Raw genomic sequence first — 17,419 nt, 5'->3', positions numbered from 1 at the left:
TCTTTGCGCAAAGAAGTCATGATCGAGTACCAACTCGCCCAACTTTCAGTACTTTTGTTTTCGAAGTTTAGTTCGAAATACTTCTGATGGTGTCACTGCCTGAACAAAACGCTGCGCAGGCGCTGTGGCTTAGTTAGTTAAAGCGCCTTTCTAGTAAACAGGAGATCGTGAGTTCGAATCACACCGGTGCCTCGAGAGTCAAGACTAACGTCTCTCTAGTTTTTTGTTTTCGAAGTATAGTTCGAAATACTTCTGATGGTGTCACTGCCTGAACAAGACGCTGCACAGGCGCTGTGGCTTAGTTAGTTAAAGCGCCTGTCTAGTAAACAGGAAATCGTGAGTTCGAATTTCACCGGTGCCTCGGGAGTCCAGACTAACGTCTCTCCAGTTTTTTGTTTTCTGAATTTATTTCGAAAAACTTTTGATGGTGTCACTGCCCGAACAAGGCGCTGCGCAGGCGCCGTGGCTTAGTTGGTTAAAGCGCCTGTCCAGTAAACAGGAGATTGTGAGTTCGAATCTCACCGGTGACTCGAGAGTCAAGACAAACCTTTCTCTAGTTTTTTGTTTTCGAAGTTTAGTTCAAAATACTTCTGATGGCGTCACTGCCTGAACACGACGCTGCGCAGGCGCCGTGGCTTAGTTGGTTGAAGCGCCTGTCTAGTAAACAGGAGATCATGAGTTCGAATCTCACTGGTGCCTCGAGAGTCAAGGCAACCGTCTCTCTAGTTTTTTGTTTTCGATGTTTAGTTTGAAATTCTTCTGATGATGTGACTGCCTTAACAAGACGCTGCGCAGGCGCGGTGGCTTAGTTGGTTAAAGCGCCTGTCTAGTGAACAGGAGATCGTGAGTTCGAATCTCACCGGTGCCTCGAGAGTGAAGACTAACGTCGCTCTAGTTTTTTGTTTTCGAAGTATAGTTCCAAATACTTCTGATGGTGTCACTGCCTGAACAAAACGCTGCGCAGGTGCCGTGGCTTCTCTAGTTAAAGCGCCTGTCTAGTAAACAGGAGATCGTGAGTTCGAATCTCACCGGTGCCTCGAGAGTCAAGACAAACCTCTCTCTAGCTTTTTGTTTTTGAAGTATAATTTAAAATGCTTCTAATGGTGTCACTGCCTAAAGAAGATGCTGCGCAGTCACCGTGTCTTAGTTTGTTATCTCACCTGTCTAGTAAACAGGAGATAGTGAGCTCGAATCTCACCGGTACCTCGAGAGACAAGACAAATTTCTTTGTAATTTTTTGTTTTCGAAGTATAGTTCGGAATACTTCTAATGGTGTCACTGCCTCAACGAGACGCTGCGCAGGCGCCGTGGCTTAGTTGGTTAAAGCGCCTGTCTAGTAAACAGGACATCATGAGTTCAAGTCTCACCGGTGCCTCGAGAGTCAAGACAAACGTCTCTCTAGTTTTTTTTGTTTTCGAAGTTTAGTTCGAAATACTTCTGATGGTGTCACTGCCTGAACAACAGGCTGCGCAGGCGCCGTGGCTTAGTTGGTTAAAGCGCCTGTCTAGTAAACAGAAGATTATGAGTTCGAATCTCACCGGTGCCTCGAGAGTCAAGACTAACGTCTCTCTAGTTTTTTGTTTTCGAAGTATAGTTCGAAATACTTCTGATGGTGTCACTGCCTGAACAAGACGCTGTGCAGGCGCTGTGGCTTAGTTAGTTAAAGCGCCTGTCTAGTAAACAGGGGATCGTGAGTTCGAATCTCACCGGTGCCTCGGGAGTCAAGACTAACGTCTCTCTAGTTTTTTGTTTTCGAACATTCATGACTTCTTTGCGCAAACACGTACACGAACACAAGGAAAAGAGGCAAACAACACGGGCGCCCGTGTTGTTTGCCTCTTTTCCTTGTGTCCGTGTACGTGTTTGCGCAAAGAAGTCATGATCGAGTACGAACTCGCCCAACTTTCAGTACTTTTGTTTTCGAAGTTTAGTTCGAAATACTTCTGATGGTGTCACTGCCTGAACAAGACGCTGCGCAGGCGCCGTGGCTTATTTGGTTCAAGCGCCTGTCTAGTAAACCGAAGGTCGTGAGTTCTAATCTCACCGGTGCCCCGAGAGTCAAGACTAACGTCTCTCTAGTTTTTTGTTTTCGAAGTATAGTTCGAAATACTTCTGATGGTGTCACTGCCTGAACAAGACGCTGCGCAGGCGCTGTGGCTTAGTTAGTTAAAGCGCCTGTCTAGTAAACAGGGGATCGTGAGTTCGAATCTCACCGGTGCCTCGGGAGTCAAGACTAACGTCTCTCTAGTTTTTGTTTCCGAATATTCATGACTTTTTTGCGCAAACACGTACACAGACATAAGCAAAAGAGGCAAACAACACGGGCGCCCGTGTTGTTTGCCTCTTTTTCTTGTGTCCGTGTACGTCTTTGCGCAAAGAAGTCATGATCGAGTACCAACTCGCCCAACTTTCAGTACTTTTGTTTTCGAAGTTTAGTTCGAAATACTCCTGATGGTGTCACTGCCTGAACAAAACGCTGCGCAGGCGCTGTGGCTTGGTTATTTAAAGCGCCTTTCTAGTAAACAGGAGATCGTGAGTTCGAATCTCACCGGTGCCTCGAGAGTCAAGACTAACGTCTCTCTAGTTTTTTGTTTTCGAAGTATAGTTCGAAATACTTCTGATGGTGTCACTGCCTGAACAAGACGCTGCGCAGGCGCTGTGGCTTAGTTAGTTAAAGCGCCTGTCTAGTAAACAAGAGATCGTGAGTTCGAATCTCACCGGTGCCTCGAGAGTCAAGACAAACGGCTCTCGAGTTTTTTGTTTTCGAAGTTTACTTCGAAATACTTCTGTTTGTGTCACTCCCTGAACAAGACGCTGCGCAGGCACCGTGGCTTAGTTGGTTAAAGCACATGTCTAGTAAACAGGAGATCATTTGTTCGAATCTCACCGGTGCCACGAGAGTCAAGACAAACGTCTGTCTAGTTTTTTGTTTTTGAAGTTGAGTTCTAAATGCTTCTGATGGTGTCACTGCCTGAACAAGACGCTGCGCGGGCGCCGTGGCTTAGTTGGCTAAAGCGCCTGTCCAGCAAACAGGAGATCGTGAGTTCGAATCTCACCGGTGCCTCGAGAGTAAAGACTAACGTCTCTCTAGTTTTTTTTGTTTTCGAAGTATTGTTCGAAATACTTCTAATGGTGTCACTGCCTGAACAAGACGCTGCGCAGGCGCCGTGGCTTATTTGGTTAAAGCGCCTGTCTAGTAAACCGGAGATCGTGAGTTCGAATCTCACCGGTGCCTCGAGAGTCAAGACAAACGTCTCTCTAGTTTTTTGTTTTCGAAGTTCAGTTCGAAATACTTCTGATGGTGTCACTGCCTGAACAAGACGCTGCGGAGGCGCCGTGGCTTAGATGGTTAAAGCGCCTGTCTAGTAAACAGGAGATCATGAGTTCGAATCTCACCGGTGCCTCGAGAGTCAAGACAAACGTCTCTCTAGTTTTTTGTTTTCGAAGTTTAGTTCGAAATAATTCTGATGGTGTCACTGCCTGAACAAGATGCGGCGCAGGCGCTGTGGCTTAGTTAGTTAAAGCGCCTGTCTAGTAAGAGGAAGATCGTGAGTTCGAATCTCACCTGTGCCTCTAGAGTCAAGACAAACGTCTTACTAGTTTTATTGTTTTTGAAGTATAATTTAAAATGCTTTTAATGATATCACTGCCTGAAGAAGATGCTGCGCAGTCACCGTGTCTTAGTTCGTTATCTCACCTGTCTAGTAAACAGGAGATAGTGAGCTCGAATCTCACCAGTACCTCGAGAGACAAGACAAATTTCTCTGTAATTTTTTGTTTTCGAAGTTTAGTTCGAAATACTTCTGATGGTGTCACTGCCTGACCAACAGGCTGCGCAGGCGCCGTGGCTTAGTTGGTTAAAGCGCCGGTCTAGTAAACAGGAGATCATGAGTTCGAATCTCACCGGTGCCTCGAGAGTCAAGACAAACGTCTCTCTAGTTTTTTGTTTTCGAAGTTTAGTTCGAAATACTTCTGATGGTGTCACTGCCTGAACAAGACGCTGCGCAGGCGCCGTGGCTTAGTTAGGTAAAGCGCCTGTCTAGTAAACAGGAGATCGTGAGTTCGAATCTCACCGGTGCCTCGGGAGTCAAGACTAACGTCTCTCTAGTTTTTTGTTTTCGAACATTCATGACTTCTTTGCGCAAACACGTACACGAACACAAGGAAAACAGGCAAACAACACGGGCGCCCGTGTTGTTTGCCTCTTTTCCTTGTGTCCGTGTACGTCTTTGCACAAAGAAGTCATGATCGAGTACCAACTCGCCCAACTTTCAGTACTTTTGTTTTCGAAGTTTAGTTCGAAATACTTCTGATGGTGTCACTGCCTGAACAGGACGCTGCGCAGGCGCCGTGGCTTAGTTGGTTAAAGCGCCTTTCTAGTAAACAGGAGATCATGAGTTCGAATCTCACCGGTGCCTCGAGAGTCAAGACTAACGTCTCTCTAGTTTTTGTTTTCGAATATTCATGACTTTTTTGCGCAAATACGTACATGGACACAAGCAAAAGAGGCAAACAACACGGGCGCCCGTGTTGTTTGCCTCTTTTTTATTGTGTCTGTGTACGTCTTTGCACAAAGAAGTCATGATCGAGTACCAACTCGACCAACTTTCAGTACTTTTGTTTTCGAAGTTTAGTTCGAAATACTTCTGATGGTGTCACTGCCTGAACAAAACGCTGCGCAGGCGCTGTGGCTTAGTTAGTTAAAGCGCCTTTCTAGTAAACAGGAGATCATGAGTTCGAATCTCACCGGTGCCTCGAGAGTCAAGACTAACGTCTCTCTAGTTTTTTGTTTTCGAAGTATAGCTCGAAATGCTTCTGATGGTGTCACTGCCTGAACAAGACGCTGCGCAGGCGCTGTGGCTTAGTTAGTTAAAGCGCCTGTCTAGTAAACAGGAAATCGTGAGTTCGAATCTCACCGGTGCCTCGGGAGTCCAGACTAACGTCTCTCCAGTTTTTTGTTTTCTAAGTTTATTTCGAAATACTTTTGATGGTGTCACTGCCCGAACAAGGCGCTGCGCAGGCGCCGTGGCTTAGTTGGTTAAAGCGCCTGTCTAGTAAACAAAAGATTATGAGTTCGAATCTCACCGGTGCCTCGAGAGTCAAGACTAACGTCTCTCTAGTTTTTTGTTTTCGAAGTATAGTTCGAAATACTTCTGATGGTGTCACTGCCTGAACAAGACGCTGCAGACGCCGTGGCTTAGTTAGTTAAAGCGCCTGTCTGGTAAACAGGAGATCGTGAGGTCGAATCTCACTGGTGCCTCGGGAGTCAAGACTGACGTCTCTCTAGTTTTTTGTTTTCGAACATTCATGACTTTTTTGCGCAAACACGTACACGGACACAAGGAAAAGAGGCAAACAACACGGGCGCCCGCGTTGTTTGCCTCTTTTCGTTGTGTCCGTGTACGTCTTTGCGCAAAGGATTCATGATCGAGTACCAACTCGCCCAACTTTCAGTACTTTTGTTTTCGAAGTTTAGTTCGAAATACTTCTGATGGTGTCACTGCCTGAACAAAATGCTGCGCAGGCACCGTGGCTTAGTCCTGTCTAGTAAACAGGAGATCGTGAGTTCGAATCTCACCGGTGCCTCGAGAGTCAAGACTAACGTCTCTCTAGTTTTTGTTTCCGAATATTCATGACTTTTTTGCGCAAACACGTACACAGACATAAGCAAAAGAGGCAAACAACACGGGCGCCCGTGTTGTTTGCCTCTTTTTCTTGTGTCCGTGTACGTCTTTGCGCAAAGAAGTCATGATCGAGTACCAACTCGCCCAACTTTCAGTACTTTTGTTTTCGAAGTTTAGTTCGAAATACTCCTGATGGTGTCACTGCCTGAACAAAACGCTGCGCAGGCGCTGTGGCTTGGTTATTTAAAGCGCCTTTCTAGTAAACAGGAGATCGTGAGTTCGAATCTCACCGGTGCCTCGAGAGTCAAGACTAACGTCTCTCTAGTTTTTTGTTTTCGAAGTATAGTTCGAAATACTTCTGATGGTGTCACTGCCTGAACAAGACGCTGCGCAGGCGCTGTGGCTTAGTTAGTTAAAGCGCCTGTCTAGTAAACAGGAAATCGTGAGTTCGAATCTCACCGGTGCCTCGAGAGTCAAGACAAACGTCTCTCTAGTTTTTTGTTTTCGAAGTTTAGTTCGAAATACTTCTGATGGTGTCACTGCCTGAGCAAGACGCTGCGCAGGCGCCGTGGCTTAGTTGGTTAAAGCGCCTGTCTAGTAAACAGGACATCGTGAGTTCGAATCTCACCGGTGCCTCGAGAGTCAAGACAAACGTCTCTCTAGTTTTTTTGTTTTCGAAGTTTAGTTCGAAATACTTCTGATGGTGTCACTGACTGAACAAGGCGCTGCGCAGGCGCCGTGGCTCAGTTAGTTAAAGCGCCTGTCTAGTAAACAAGAGATCGTGAGTTCGAATCTCACCGGTGCCTCGAGAGTCAAGACAAACGGCTCTCGAGTTTTTTGTTTTCGAAGTTTACTTCGAAATACTTCTGTTTGTGTCACTCCCTGAACAAGACGCTGCGCAGGCACCGTGGCTTAGTTGGTTAAAGCACATGTCTAGTAAACAGGAGATCATTTGTTCGAATCTCACCGGTGCCACGAGAGTCAAGACAAACGTCTGTCTAGTTTTTTGTTTTTGAAGTTGAGTTCTAAATGCTTCTGATGGTGTCACTGCCTGAACAAGACGCTGCGCGGGCGCCGTGGCTTAGTTGGCTAAAGCGCCTGTCCAGCAAACAGGAGATCGTGAGTTCGAATCTCACCGGTGCCTCGAGAGTAAAGACTAACGTCTCTCTAGTTTTTTTTGTTTTCGAAGTATTGTTCGAAATACTTCTAATGGTGTCACTGCCTGAACAAGACGCTGCGCAGGCGCCGTGGCTTATTTGGTTAAAGCGCCTGTCTAGTAAACCGGAGATCGTGAGTTCGAATCTCACCGGTGCCTCGAGAGTCAAGACAAACGTCTCTCTAGTTTTTTGTTTTCGAAGTTTAGTTCGAAATACTTCTGATGGTGTCACTGCCTGAACAAGACGCTGCGGAGGCGCCGTGGCTTAGATGGTTAAAGCGCCTGTCTAGTAAACAGGAGATCATGAGTTCGAATCTCACCGGTGCCTCGAGAGTCAAGACAAACGTCTCTCTAGTTTTTTGTTTTCGAAGTTTAGTTCGAAATAATTCTGATGGTGTCACTGCCTGAACAAGATGCGGCGCAGGCGCTGTGGCTTAGTTAGTTAAAGCGCCTGTCTAGTAAGAGGAAGATCGTGAGTTCGAATCTCACCTGTGCCTCTAGAGTCAAGACAAACGTCTTACTAGTTTTATTGTTTTTGAAGTATAATTTAAAATGCTTTTAATGATATCACTGCCTGAAGAAGATGCTGCGCAGTCACCGTGTCTTAGTTCGTTATCTCACCTGTCTAGTAAACAGGAGATAGTGAGCTCGAATCTCACCAGTACCTCGAGAGACAAGACAAATTTCTCTGTAATTTTTTGTTTTCGAAGTTTAGTTCGAAATACTTCTGATGGTGTCACTGCCTGACCAACAGGCTGCGCAGGCGCCGTGGCTTAGTTGGTTAAAGCGCCGGTCTAGTAAACAGGAGATCATGAGTTCGAATCTCACCGGTGCCTCGAGAGTCAAGACAAACGTCTCTCTAGTTTTTTGTTTTCGAAGTTTAGTTCGAAATACTTCTGATGGTGTCACTGCCTGAACAAGACGCTGCGCAGGCGCCGTGGCTTAGTTAGGTAAAGCGCCTGTCTAGTAAACAGGAGATCGTGAGTTCGAATCTCACCGGTGCCTCGGGAGTCAAGACTAACGTCTCTCTAGTTTTTTGTTTTCGAACATTCATGACTTCTTTGCGCAAACACGTACACGAACACAAGGAAAACAGGCAAACAACACGGGCGCCCGTGTTGTTTGCCTCTTTTCCTTGTGTCCGTGTACGTCTTTGCACAAAGAAGTCATGATCGAGTACCAACTCGCCCAACTTTCAGTACTTTTGTTTTCGAAGTTTAGTTCGAAATACTTCTGATGGTGTCACTGCCTGAACAGGACGCTGCGCAGGCGCCGTGGCTTAGTTGGTTAAAGCGCCTTTCTAGTAAACAGGAGATCATGAGTTCGAATCTCACCGGTGCCTCGAGAGTCAAGACTAACGTCTCTCTAGTTTTTGTTTTCGAATATTCATGACTTTTTTGCGCAAATACGTACATGGACACAAGCAAAAGAGGCAAACAACACGGGCGCCCGTGTTGTTTGCCTCTTTTTTATTGTGTCTGTGTACGTCTTTGCACAAAGAAGTCATGATCGAGTACCAACTCGACCAACTTTCAGTACTTTTGTTTTCGAAGTTTAGTTCGAAATACTTCTGATGGTGTCACTGCCTGAACAAAACGCTGCGCAGGCGCTGTGGCTTAGTTAGTTAAAGCGCCTTTCTAGTAAACAGGAGATCATGAGTTCGAATCTCACCGGTGCCTCGAGAGTCAAGACTAACGTCTCTCTAGTTTTTTGTTTTCGAAGTATAGCTCGAAATGCTTCTGATGGTGTCACTGCCTGAACAAGACGCTGCGCAGGCGCTGTGGCTTAGTTAGTTAAAGCGCCTGTCTAGTAAACAGGAAATCGTGAGTTCGAATCTCACCGGTGCCTCGGGAGTCCAGACTAACGTCTGTCCAGTTTTTTGTTTTCTAAGTTTATTTCGAAATACTTTTGATGGTGTCACTGCCCGAACAAGGCGCTGCGCAGGCGCCGTGGCTTAGTTCGTTAAAGCGCCTGTCTAGTAAACAAAAGATTATGAGTTCGAATCTCACCGGTGCCTCGAGAGTCAAGACTAACGTCTCTCTAGTTTTTTGTTTTCGAAGTATAGTTCGAAATACTTCTGATGGTGTCACTGCCTGAACAAGACGCTGCAGACGCCGTGGCTTAGTTAGTTAAAGCGCCTGTCTGGTAAACAGGAGATCGTGAGGTCGAATCTCACTGGTGCCTCGGGAGTCAAGACTGACGTCTCTCTAGTTTTTTGTTTTCGAACATTCATGACTTTTTTGCGCAAACACGTACACGGACACAAGGAAAAGAGGCAAACAACACGGGCGCCCGCGTTGTTTGCCTCTTTTCGTTGTGTCCGTGTACGTCTTTGCGCAAAGGATTCATGATCGAGTACCAACTCGCCCAACTTTCAGTACTTTTGTTTTCGAAGTTTAGTTCGAAATACTTCTGATGGTGTCACTGCCTGAACAAAATGCTGCGCAGGCACCGTGGCTTAGTCCTGTCTAGTAAACAGGAGATCGTGAGTTCGAATCTCACCGGTGCCTCGAGAGTCAAGGCTAACGTCTCTCTAGTTTTTTGTTTTCGAAGTATAGTTCGAAATACTTCTGATGGTGTCACTGCCTGCACAAGACGCTGTGCAGGCGCTGTGGCTTGGTTAGTTAAAGCGCCTGTCTAGTAAACAGGAGATCGTGAGTTCGAATCTCACCGGTGCCTCGGGAGTCAAGACTAACGTCTCTCTAGTTTTTTGTTTTCGAACATTCATGACTTCTTTGCGCAAACACGTACACGGACACAAGGAAAAGAGGCAAACAACACGGGCGCCCGTGTTGTTTGCCTCTTTTCCTTGTGTCCGTGTACGTGTTTGCGCAAAGAAGTCATGATCAAGTACGAACTCGCCCAACTTTCAGTACTTTTGTTTTCGAAGTTTAGTTCGAAATACTTCTGATGGAGTGCGGCGATGGCGTAGTGGTTAGAGCATCCGCCTCGCATGCAAGAGGTCCGTGGTTCAAATCCCGGTACCGCGCAGTTCCCAACCGGATTTAAAAAAAAAATCCGCGTTTTGATGGAACTGCATTAAGAGGCCTGCGGTGCGGCCTCACCGGCAAACACCGCCGAGAACGCACTCCCTCACCAGAGAAGGATTGGCCACCCTGGTGCAGTGTCTGGCCACTACCTCCCACATGATTACGTCAAATAACTCACGGCCCTCAGTCCCCAGCAGCTGCGAAGCAACTGACCACGGCGGCGGTCAGATCTGCAACGCAGCAGAGGGTGCTAAGAATTTCTGGATCCGGACAGGCCGCCATTGGAACCTGAACTTGGCAACGTTTAACGCTAGAACCTTATCTAGTGAGGGAAGTCTAGCTGTACTATTCGAGGAGCTAGAGGGTGTTAAATGGGATATAATAGGGCTCAGTGAGGTTAGGAGGACAGATGAGGCCTATACGGTGCTACAGAATGGGCACGTCCTTTGCTACAGGGGCTTGGCAGACAGAAGAGAACTGGGAGTGGGGTTCCTAATTCACAGAAACATAGCTGGCAACATAGAGGAATACTATAGCATTAATGAAAGGGTGGTAGGTATCGTAATTAAACTGAATAAAAGATACAAGATGAAGGTAGTACAGGCTTACGCGCCTACATCCAGCCATGATGACGCTTCAGTTGAAAGCTTCTATGAAGACGTGGAATCGGCAATGAGTAAGGTAAAAACACAGTATACTATAGTGATGGGCGACTTTAATGCAAAGGTAGGGAAGAAGCAGGCTGGAGACCAGGCAGTAGGAGATCATGGCATCGGTACTAGAAACGCCAGAGGAGAGCTACTAGTAGAATTCGCAGAACGCAATAATTTACGGATTTTGAATACCTTCTACCGAAAACGAGAAAACCGCAAGTGGACATGGAGGAGCCCTAATGGCGAAAATAAGAACGAAATAGACTTTATAATGACTGCACACCCAGGAGTCGTGCAGGATGTGGAAGTGGTTGGCAAGGTAAGATGCAGTGACCATAGAATGGTACGGGCTCGAATTCGCCTAGACTTGAAGAAGGAACGACAGAACTTGATACGCAAGAAGCCAATCAATCAGCTAGCACTGAGAGGGAAAGTACAGGAACTCAGAGTGTCACTGCAGAACAGGTACTCGGCTCTCAGTGAGGAAACCAACCTTAGCGTAGATACAATGAATGATAATCTGACGAGTATCATTATGGAGTGTGCAGTGGAAGTTGGAGGCAGGGTAGTTAGACAGGACACTGGCAAGCTTGCACAGGAAACGAAGAACCTAATTAAGAAGCGTCAAATCATGAAAGTGTCAAGTACAACAGACAAAATAGAACTGGCAGAGCTTTCGAAGTTGATTAATAGACGTAAAGTATGCGATGTAAGAAGGTACATCATGGAGAGAATTGAACACGCTCTCAAAAACGGAGGAAGTGTCAAAGCATTGAAGAGGAAACTTGGGATAGGCAAAAGTCGGATGTATGCACTAAGGGACAAAGAAGGCAAAATAACTACCAATATGGATAGGATAGTTGAGATAGCTGAGGAGTTTTACAGGGATCTGTACAGTAGCCGAGACAACCACGACCTTAATACTATAAGAACTAGCAGTAACCTAGATTACACCCCACCAGTAATGATAGAAGAAGTCAGAAAAGCTTTGGAGAGCATGCAAAGGGGCAAAGCTGCTGGTGAGGATCAGGTAACATCAGATCTGCTGAAAGATGGAGGACAGATTGTGTTAGAAAAACTAGCCACCCTGTTTACGAGGTGTCTCCTGGCGGGAAGAGTACCAGAGTCTTGGAAGAACGCTAACATCATCTTAATACATAAGAAAGGAGATGACAAGGACTTGAAGAATTACAGGCCGATCAGCTTGCTCTCTGTAGTATACAAGCTATTTACAAAGGTAATTGCTAACAGAGTAAAGAAAACATTAGGATTCAATCAACCAAAGGAACAAGCAGGATTTCGAACAGGCTACTCAACAATTGACCACATTCATACTATCAATCAGGTAATAGAGAAATGCTCAGAGTATAACCAACCACTATACATAGCCTTCATAGATTACGAGAAGGCGTTTGATTCAGTAGAAATATCAGCCGTCATGCAAACACTGCGGAATCAGGGCGTATATGAAGTATATATAAACATTCTGGAAGAAATCTACAGGGGATCAACTGCTACCATAGTGCTTCATAGAGAAAGCAACAGAATACCAATCAAGAAGGCTGTAAGGCAGGGGGACACAATTTCCCCAATGCTGTTTACCGCGTGCTTACAGGAGGTTTTCAGAAGCCTAGAATGGGAACAGTTAGGGATAAGAGTCAATGGAGAATACCTTAGTAACCTGCGCTTCGCCGATGACATTGCATTGCTGAGTAACTCGGGGGACGAATTGCAACTCATGATTACGGAGTTAGACAAGGAGAGCAGAAAAGTGGGTCTTAAAATTAATCCGCAGAAAACAAAAGTAATGTACAACAACCTCGGCAAAGAGCAGCGCTTCGAGATAGGTAATAGTGCACTTGAAGTTGTAAAAGACTATGTCTACTTAGGGCAGGTAATAACCGCAGAGCCGAACCACGAGATTGAAGTAACTAGAAGAATAAGAATAAGGTGGAGCACATTCGGCAAGCACTCTCAAATTATGACAGGTAGATTGCCACTATCCCTCAAGAGGAAGGTATATAACAGCTGTATCTTGCCTATACTTAGTTACGGAGCAGAAACCTGGAGACTTACAAAGAGGGTTCAGCTTAAATTGAGGACGACGCAGCGAGCAATGGAAAGAAAAATGGTAGGTGTAACCTTAAGAGACAAGAAGAGAGCAGAGTGGATTAGGGAACAAACGGGGGTTAAGGATATCATAGCTGAAATCAAGAAGAAGAAATGGACATGGGCAGGGCATGTAGCGCGTAGACAGGATAACCGCTGGTCATTAAGGGTAACTGACTGGATTCCCAGAGAAGGGAAGCGGGTAAGTGGAGACAGAAGGTTAGGTGGGCAGATGAGATTAAGAAGTTTGCGGGTTTAAATTGGAAGCAGCAAGCACAGGACCGGGTTAACTGGCGGAACATGGGAGAGGCCTTTGTCCTGCAGTGGACGTAGTCAGGCTGATGATGATGATGACTTCTGATGGTGTGACTGCCTGAACAAGACGCTGTGCAGGCGCCGTGGCTTATTTGGTTCAAGCGCCTGTCTAGTAAAGCGGAGATCGTGAGTTCGAATCTCACCGGTGCCCCGAGAGTCAAGACAAACGTCTCTCTAGTTTTTTTGTTTTCGAAGTATAGTTCGAAATAGTTCTAATGGTGTCACTGCCTCAACGAGACGCCGCGCAGGCGCTATGGCTCAGTTGGTTAAAGCGCCTGCCTAGTAAACAAGAAATCGTGAGTTCGAATCTCACCGGTGCCTCGGGAGTCAAGATTAACGTCTATCTAGTTTTTTGTTTTCGAACATTCATGACTTCTTTGCGCAAACACGTACACGGACACAAGGAAAAGAGGCAAACAACACGGGCGCCCGTGTTGTTTGCCTCTTTTCCTTGTGTCCGTGTACGTGTTTGCGCAAAGAAGTCATGATCGAGTACGAACTCGCCCAACTTTCAGTACTTTTGTTTTCGAAGTTTAGTTCGAAATACTTCTGATGGTGTCACTGCCTGAACAAGACGCTGCGCAGGCGCCGTGGCTTAGTTGGTTAAGCCGCCTGTCTAGTATACAGGAGATTGTGAGTTCGAATATCACCGGTGCCTCGAGAGTGAAGACTAACGTCTCTCTAGTTTTTGTTTTCGAATATTCATGACTTTTTTGCGCAAACACGTACATGGACACAAGCAAAAGAGGCAAACAACACGGGCGCCCGTGTTGTTTGCCTCTTTTTCTTGTGTCCGTGTACGTCTTTGCGCAAAGAAGTCATGATCGAGTACCAACTCGCCCAACTTTCAGTACTTTTGTTTTCGAAGTTTAGTTCGAAATACTTCTGATGGTGTCACTGCCTGAACAAAACGCTGCGCAGGCGCCGTGGCTTAGTTGGTTAAAGCGCCTGTCTAGTAAACAGGAGATCATGAGTTCGAATCTCACCGGTGCCTCGAGAGTCAAGGCAACCGTCTCTCTAGTTTTTTGTTTTCGAACATTCATGACTTCTTTGCGCAAACACGTACACGGACACAAGGAAAAGAGGCAAACAACACGGGCGCCCGTGTTGTTTGCCTCTCTTTATTGTGTCCGTGTACGTCTTTGCGCAAAGAAGTCATGATCGAGTACCAACTCGCCCAACTTTCAGTACTTTTGTTTTCGAAGTTTAGTTCGAAATACTTCTGATGGTGTCACTGCCTGAACAAAACGCTGCGCAGGCGCTGTGGCTTAGTTAGTTAAAGCGCCTTTCTAGTAAACAGGAGATCGTGAGTTCGAATCACACCGGTGCCTCGAGAGTCAAGACTAACGTCTCTCTAGTTTTTTGTTTTCGAAGTATAGTTCGAAATACTTCTGATGGTGTCACTGCCTGAACAAGACGCTGCACAGGCGCTGTGGCTTAGTTAGTTAAAGCGCCTGTCTAGTAAACAGGAAATCGTGAGTTCGAATTTCACCGGTGCCTCGGGAGTCCAGACTAACGTCTCTCCAGTTTTTTGTTTTCTGAATTTATTTCGAAAAACTTTTGATGGTGTCACTGCCCGAACAAGGCGCTGCGCAGGCGCCGTGGCTTAGTTGGTTAAAGCGCCTGTCCAGTAAACAGGAGATTGTGAGTTCGAATCTCACCGGTGACTCGAGAGTCAAGACAAACCTTTCTCTAGTTTTTTGTTTTCGAAGTTTAGTTCAAAATACTTCTGATGGCGTCACTGCCTGAACACGACGCTGCGCAGGCGCCGTGGCTTAGTTGGTTGAAGCGCCTGTCTAGTAAACAGGAGATCATGAGTTCGAATCTCACTGGTGCCTCGAGAGTCAAGGCAACCGTCTCTCTAGTTTTTTGTTTTCGATGTTTAGTTTGAAATTCTTCTGATGATGTGACTGCCTTAACAAGACGCTGCGCAGGCGCGGTGGCTTAGTTGGTTAAAGCGCCTGTCTAGTGAACAGGAGATCGTGAGTTCGAATCTCACCGGTGCCTCGAGAGTGAAGACTAACGTCGCTCTAGTTTTTTGTTTTCGAAGTATAGTTCCAAATACTTCTGATGGTGTCACTGCCTGAACAAAACGCTGCGCAGGTGCCGTGGCTTCTCTAGTTAAAGCGCCTGTCTAGTAAACAGGAGATCGTGAGTTCGAATCTCACCGGTGCCTCGAGAGTCAAGACAAACCTCTCTCTAGTTTTTTTTGTTTTTGAAGTATAATTTAAAATGCTTCTAATGGTGTCACTGCCTAAAGAAGATGCTGCGCAGTCACCGTGTCTTAGTTTGTTATCTCACCTGTCTAGTAAACAGGAGATAGTGAGCTCGAATCTCACCGGTACCTCGAGAGACAAGACAAATTTCTTTGTAATTTTTTGTTTTCGAAGTATAGTTCGGAATACTTCTAATGGTGTCACTGCCTCAACGAGACGCTGCGCAGGCGCCGTGGCTTAGTTGGTTAAAGCGCCTGTCTAGTAAACAGGACATCATGAGGTCAAGTCTCACCGGTGCCTCGAGAGTCAAGACAAACGTCTCTCTAGTTTTTTTGTTTTCGAAGTTTAGTTCGAAATACTTCTGATGGTGTCACTGCCTGAACAACCGGCTGCGCAGGCGCCGTGGCTTAGTTGGTTAAAGCGCCTGTCTAGTAAACAGAAGATTATGAGTTCGAATCTCACCGGTGCCTCGAGAGTCAAGACTAACGTCTCTCTAGTTTTTTGTTTTCGAAGTATAGTTCGAAATACTTCAGATGGTGTCACTGCCTGAACAAGACGCTGCGCAGGCGCCGTGGCTTAGTTAGTTAAAGCGCTTGTCTAGTAAACAGGAGATCGTGAGTTCGAATCTCACCGGTGCCTCGGGAGTCAAGACTAACGTCTCTCTAGTTGTTTGTTTTCGAAGTTTAGTTCGAAATACTTCTGATGGTGTCACTGCCTGAACAAGACGCTGCACAGGTGCCGTGGCTTAGTTGGTTAAAGCGCCTGTCTAGTAAACAGGAGATCGTGAGTTCGAATCTCACCGGTGCCTCGAGAGTCAAGACAAACGTCTCTCTAGCTTTTTGTTCTCGAAGTTTAGTTAGAAATACTTCTGGTGGTGTCACTGCCTGAAGAAGACGCTGCGCAGGCGCCGTGGCTTAGTTGGTTAAACCGCCTGTCTAGTAAACAGGAGATTGTGAGTTCGAATATCACCTGTGCCTCGAGAGTCAAGACTAACGTCTCTCTAGTTTTTGTTTCCGAATATTCATGACTTTTTTGCGCAAACACGTACACAGACATAAGCAAAAGAGGCAAACAACACGGGCGCCCGTGTTGTTTGCCTCTTTTTCTTGTGTCCGTGTACGTCTTTGCGCAAAGAAGTCATGATCGAGTACCAACTCGCCCAACTTTCAGTACTTTTGTTTTCGAAGTTTAGTTCGAAATACTCCTGATGGTGTCACTGCCTGAACAAAACGCTGCGCAGGCGCTGTGGCTTGGTTATTTAAAGCGCCTTTCTAGTAAACAGGAGATCGTGAGTTCGAATCTCACCGGTGCCTCGAGAGTCAAGACTAACGTCTCTCTAGTTTTTTGTTTTCGAAGTATAGTTCGAAATACTTCTGATGGTGTCACTGCCTGAACAAGACGCTGCGCAGGCGCTGTGGCTTTGTTAGTTAAAGCGCCTGTCTAGTAAACAGGAAATCGTGAGTTCGAATCTCACCGGTGCCTCGGGTGTCCAGACTAACGTCTCTCCAGTTTTTTGTTTTCGAAGTTTATTTTGAAATACTTTTGATGGTGTCACTGCCCGAACAAGGCGCTGCGCAGGCGCCGTGGCTTAGTTGGTTAAAGCGCCTGTCCAGTAAACAGGAGATCGTGAGTTCGAATCTCACCGGTGCCTCGAGAGTCAAGACAAACCTTTCTCGAGGTTTTTGTTTTCGAAGTTTAGTTCAAAATACTTCTGATGGCGTCACAGCCTGAACAAGACGCTGCACAGGCGCCGTGGCTTAGTTGGTTAAAGCGCCTGTCTAGTAAACAGGAGATCATGAGTTCGAATCTCACCGGTGCCTCGAGAGTCAAGGCAACCGTCTCTCTAGTTTTTTGTTTTCGATGTTTAGTTCGAAATTCTTCTGATGATGTGACTGCCTTAACAAGACGCTGTGCAGGCGCGGTGGCTTACTTGGTTAAAGCGCCTGTCTAGTGAACAGGAGATCGTGAGTTCGAATCTCACCGGTGCCTCGAGAGTGAAGACTAACGTCTCTCTAGTTTTTTTGTTTTTGAAGTATAATTTAAAATGCTTCTAATGGTGTCACTGCCTGAAGAAGATGCTGCGCAGTCACCGTGTCTTAGTTTGTTATCTCACCTGTCTAGTAAACAGGAGATAGTGAGCTCGAATCTCACCGGTACCTCGAGAGACAAGACAAATTTCTTTGTAATTTTTTGTTTTCGAAGTATAGTTCGAAATACTTCTAATGGTGTCACTGCCTCAACGAGACGCCGCGCAGGCGCTATGGCTTAGTTGGTTAAAGCGCCTGCCTAGTAAACAAGAAATCGTGAGTTCGAATCTCACCGGTGCCTCGAGAGTAAAGACAAACGTCTCTCTAGT

The 17,419-nt window shown here is 46.2% G+C and overlaps 17 non-coding genes across 17 annotated transcripts; all 17 read left to right on the top strand.

The window, feature by feature from the left end:
- The first annotated feature begins 794 nt into the window (after positions 1-794).
- On the top strand, positions 795-868 carry TRNAT-AGU (transfer RNA threonine (anticodon AGU)). The gene has a single exon. It is a non-coding gene; the product is annotated as a tRNA-Thr (tRNA).
- A 433-nt stretch (positions 869-1,301) lies between these two features.
- TRNAT-AGU (transfer RNA threonine (anticodon AGU)) lies at positions 1,302-1,375 on the top strand. Its single transcript has one exon. It is a non-coding gene; the product is annotated as a tRNA-Thr (tRNA).
- Positions 1,376-1,641: 266 nt separating this feature from the next.
- Positions 1,642-1,715, top strand: TRNAT-AGU (transfer RNA threonine (anticodon AGU)). The gene has a single exon. It is a non-coding gene; the product is annotated as a tRNA-Thr (tRNA).
- Positions 1,716-2,147: 432 nt separating this feature from the next.
- On the top strand, positions 2,148-2,221 carry TRNAT-AGU (transfer RNA threonine (anticodon AGU)). The gene has a single exon. It is a non-coding gene; the product is annotated as a tRNA-Thr (tRNA).
- Positions 2,222-2,990: 769 nt separating this feature from the next.
- Positions 2,991-3,064, top strand: TRNAA-AGC (transfer RNA alanine (anticodon AGC)). Its single transcript has one exon. It is a non-coding gene; the product is annotated as a tRNA-Ala (tRNA).
- A 266-nt stretch (positions 3,065-3,330) lies between these two features.
- TRNAT-AGU (transfer RNA threonine (anticodon AGU)) lies at positions 3,331-3,404 on the top strand. The gene has a single exon. It is a non-coding gene; the product is annotated as a tRNA-Thr (tRNA).
- Positions 3,405-4,007: 603 nt separating this feature from the next.
- Positions 4,008-4,081, top strand: TRNAT-AGU (transfer RNA threonine (anticodon AGU)). The gene has a single exon. It is a non-coding gene; the product is annotated as a tRNA-Thr (tRNA).
- A 2,105-nt stretch (positions 4,082-6,186) lies between these two features.
- On the top strand, positions 6,187-6,260 carry TRNAT-AGU (transfer RNA threonine (anticodon AGU)). Its single transcript has one exon. It is a non-coding gene; the product is annotated as a tRNA-Thr (tRNA).
- A 434-nt stretch (positions 6,261-6,694) lies between these two features.
- TRNAA-AGC (transfer RNA alanine (anticodon AGC)) lies at positions 6,695-6,768 on the top strand. The gene has a single exon. It is a non-coding gene; the product is annotated as a tRNA-Ala (tRNA).
- A 266-nt stretch (positions 6,769-7,034) lies between these two features.
- On the top strand, positions 7,035-7,108 carry TRNAT-AGU (transfer RNA threonine (anticodon AGU)). Its single transcript has one exon. It is a non-coding gene; the product is annotated as a tRNA-Thr (tRNA).
- Positions 7,109-7,711: 603 nt separating this feature from the next.
- Positions 7,712-7,785, top strand: TRNAT-AGU (transfer RNA threonine (anticodon AGU)). Its single transcript has one exon. It is a non-coding gene; the product is annotated as a tRNA-Thr (tRNA).
- A 5,982-nt stretch (positions 7,786-13,767) lies between these two features.
- Positions 13,768-13,841, top strand: TRNAT-AGU (transfer RNA threonine (anticodon AGU)). Its single transcript has one exon. It is a non-coding gene; the product is annotated as a tRNA-Thr (tRNA).
- A 939-nt stretch (positions 13,842-14,780) lies between these two features.
- On the top strand, positions 14,781-14,854 carry TRNAT-AGU (transfer RNA threonine (anticodon AGU)). The gene has a single exon. It is a non-coding gene; the product is annotated as a tRNA-Thr (tRNA).
- A 774-nt stretch (positions 14,855-15,628) lies between these two features.
- TRNAT-AGU (transfer RNA threonine (anticodon AGU)) lies at positions 15,629-15,702 on the top strand. The gene has a single exon. It is a non-coding gene; the product is annotated as a tRNA-Thr (tRNA).
- A 95-nt stretch (positions 15,703-15,797) lies between these two features.
- Positions 15,798-15,871, top strand: TRNAT-AGU (transfer RNA threonine (anticodon AGU)). The gene has a single exon. It is a non-coding gene; the product is annotated as a tRNA-Thr (tRNA).
- Positions 15,872-16,640: 769 nt separating this feature from the next.
- On the top strand, positions 16,641-16,714 carry TRNAT-AGU (transfer RNA threonine (anticodon AGU)). Its single transcript has one exon. It is a non-coding gene; the product is annotated as a tRNA-Thr (tRNA).
- A 95-nt stretch (positions 16,715-16,809) lies between these two features.
- Positions 16,810-16,883, top strand: TRNAT-AGU (transfer RNA threonine (anticodon AGU)). The gene has a single exon. It is a non-coding gene; the product is annotated as a tRNA-Thr (tRNA).
- Positions 16,884-17,419: the final 536 nt, after the last annotated feature.

Source organism: Rhipicephalus microplus, chromosome 5 (assembly GCF_043290135.1).
Source record: "Rhipicephalus microplus isolate Deutch F79 chromosome 5, USDA_Rmic, whole genome shotgun sequence".
Taxonomy (NCBI): Eukaryota; Metazoa; Arthropoda; class Arachnida; order Ixodida; family Ixodidae; genus Rhipicephalus; species Rhipicephalus microplus.
Note: the sequence above shows the minus strand (reverse complement) of the source record. Positions and strands in the feature narration are given on the sequence as shown.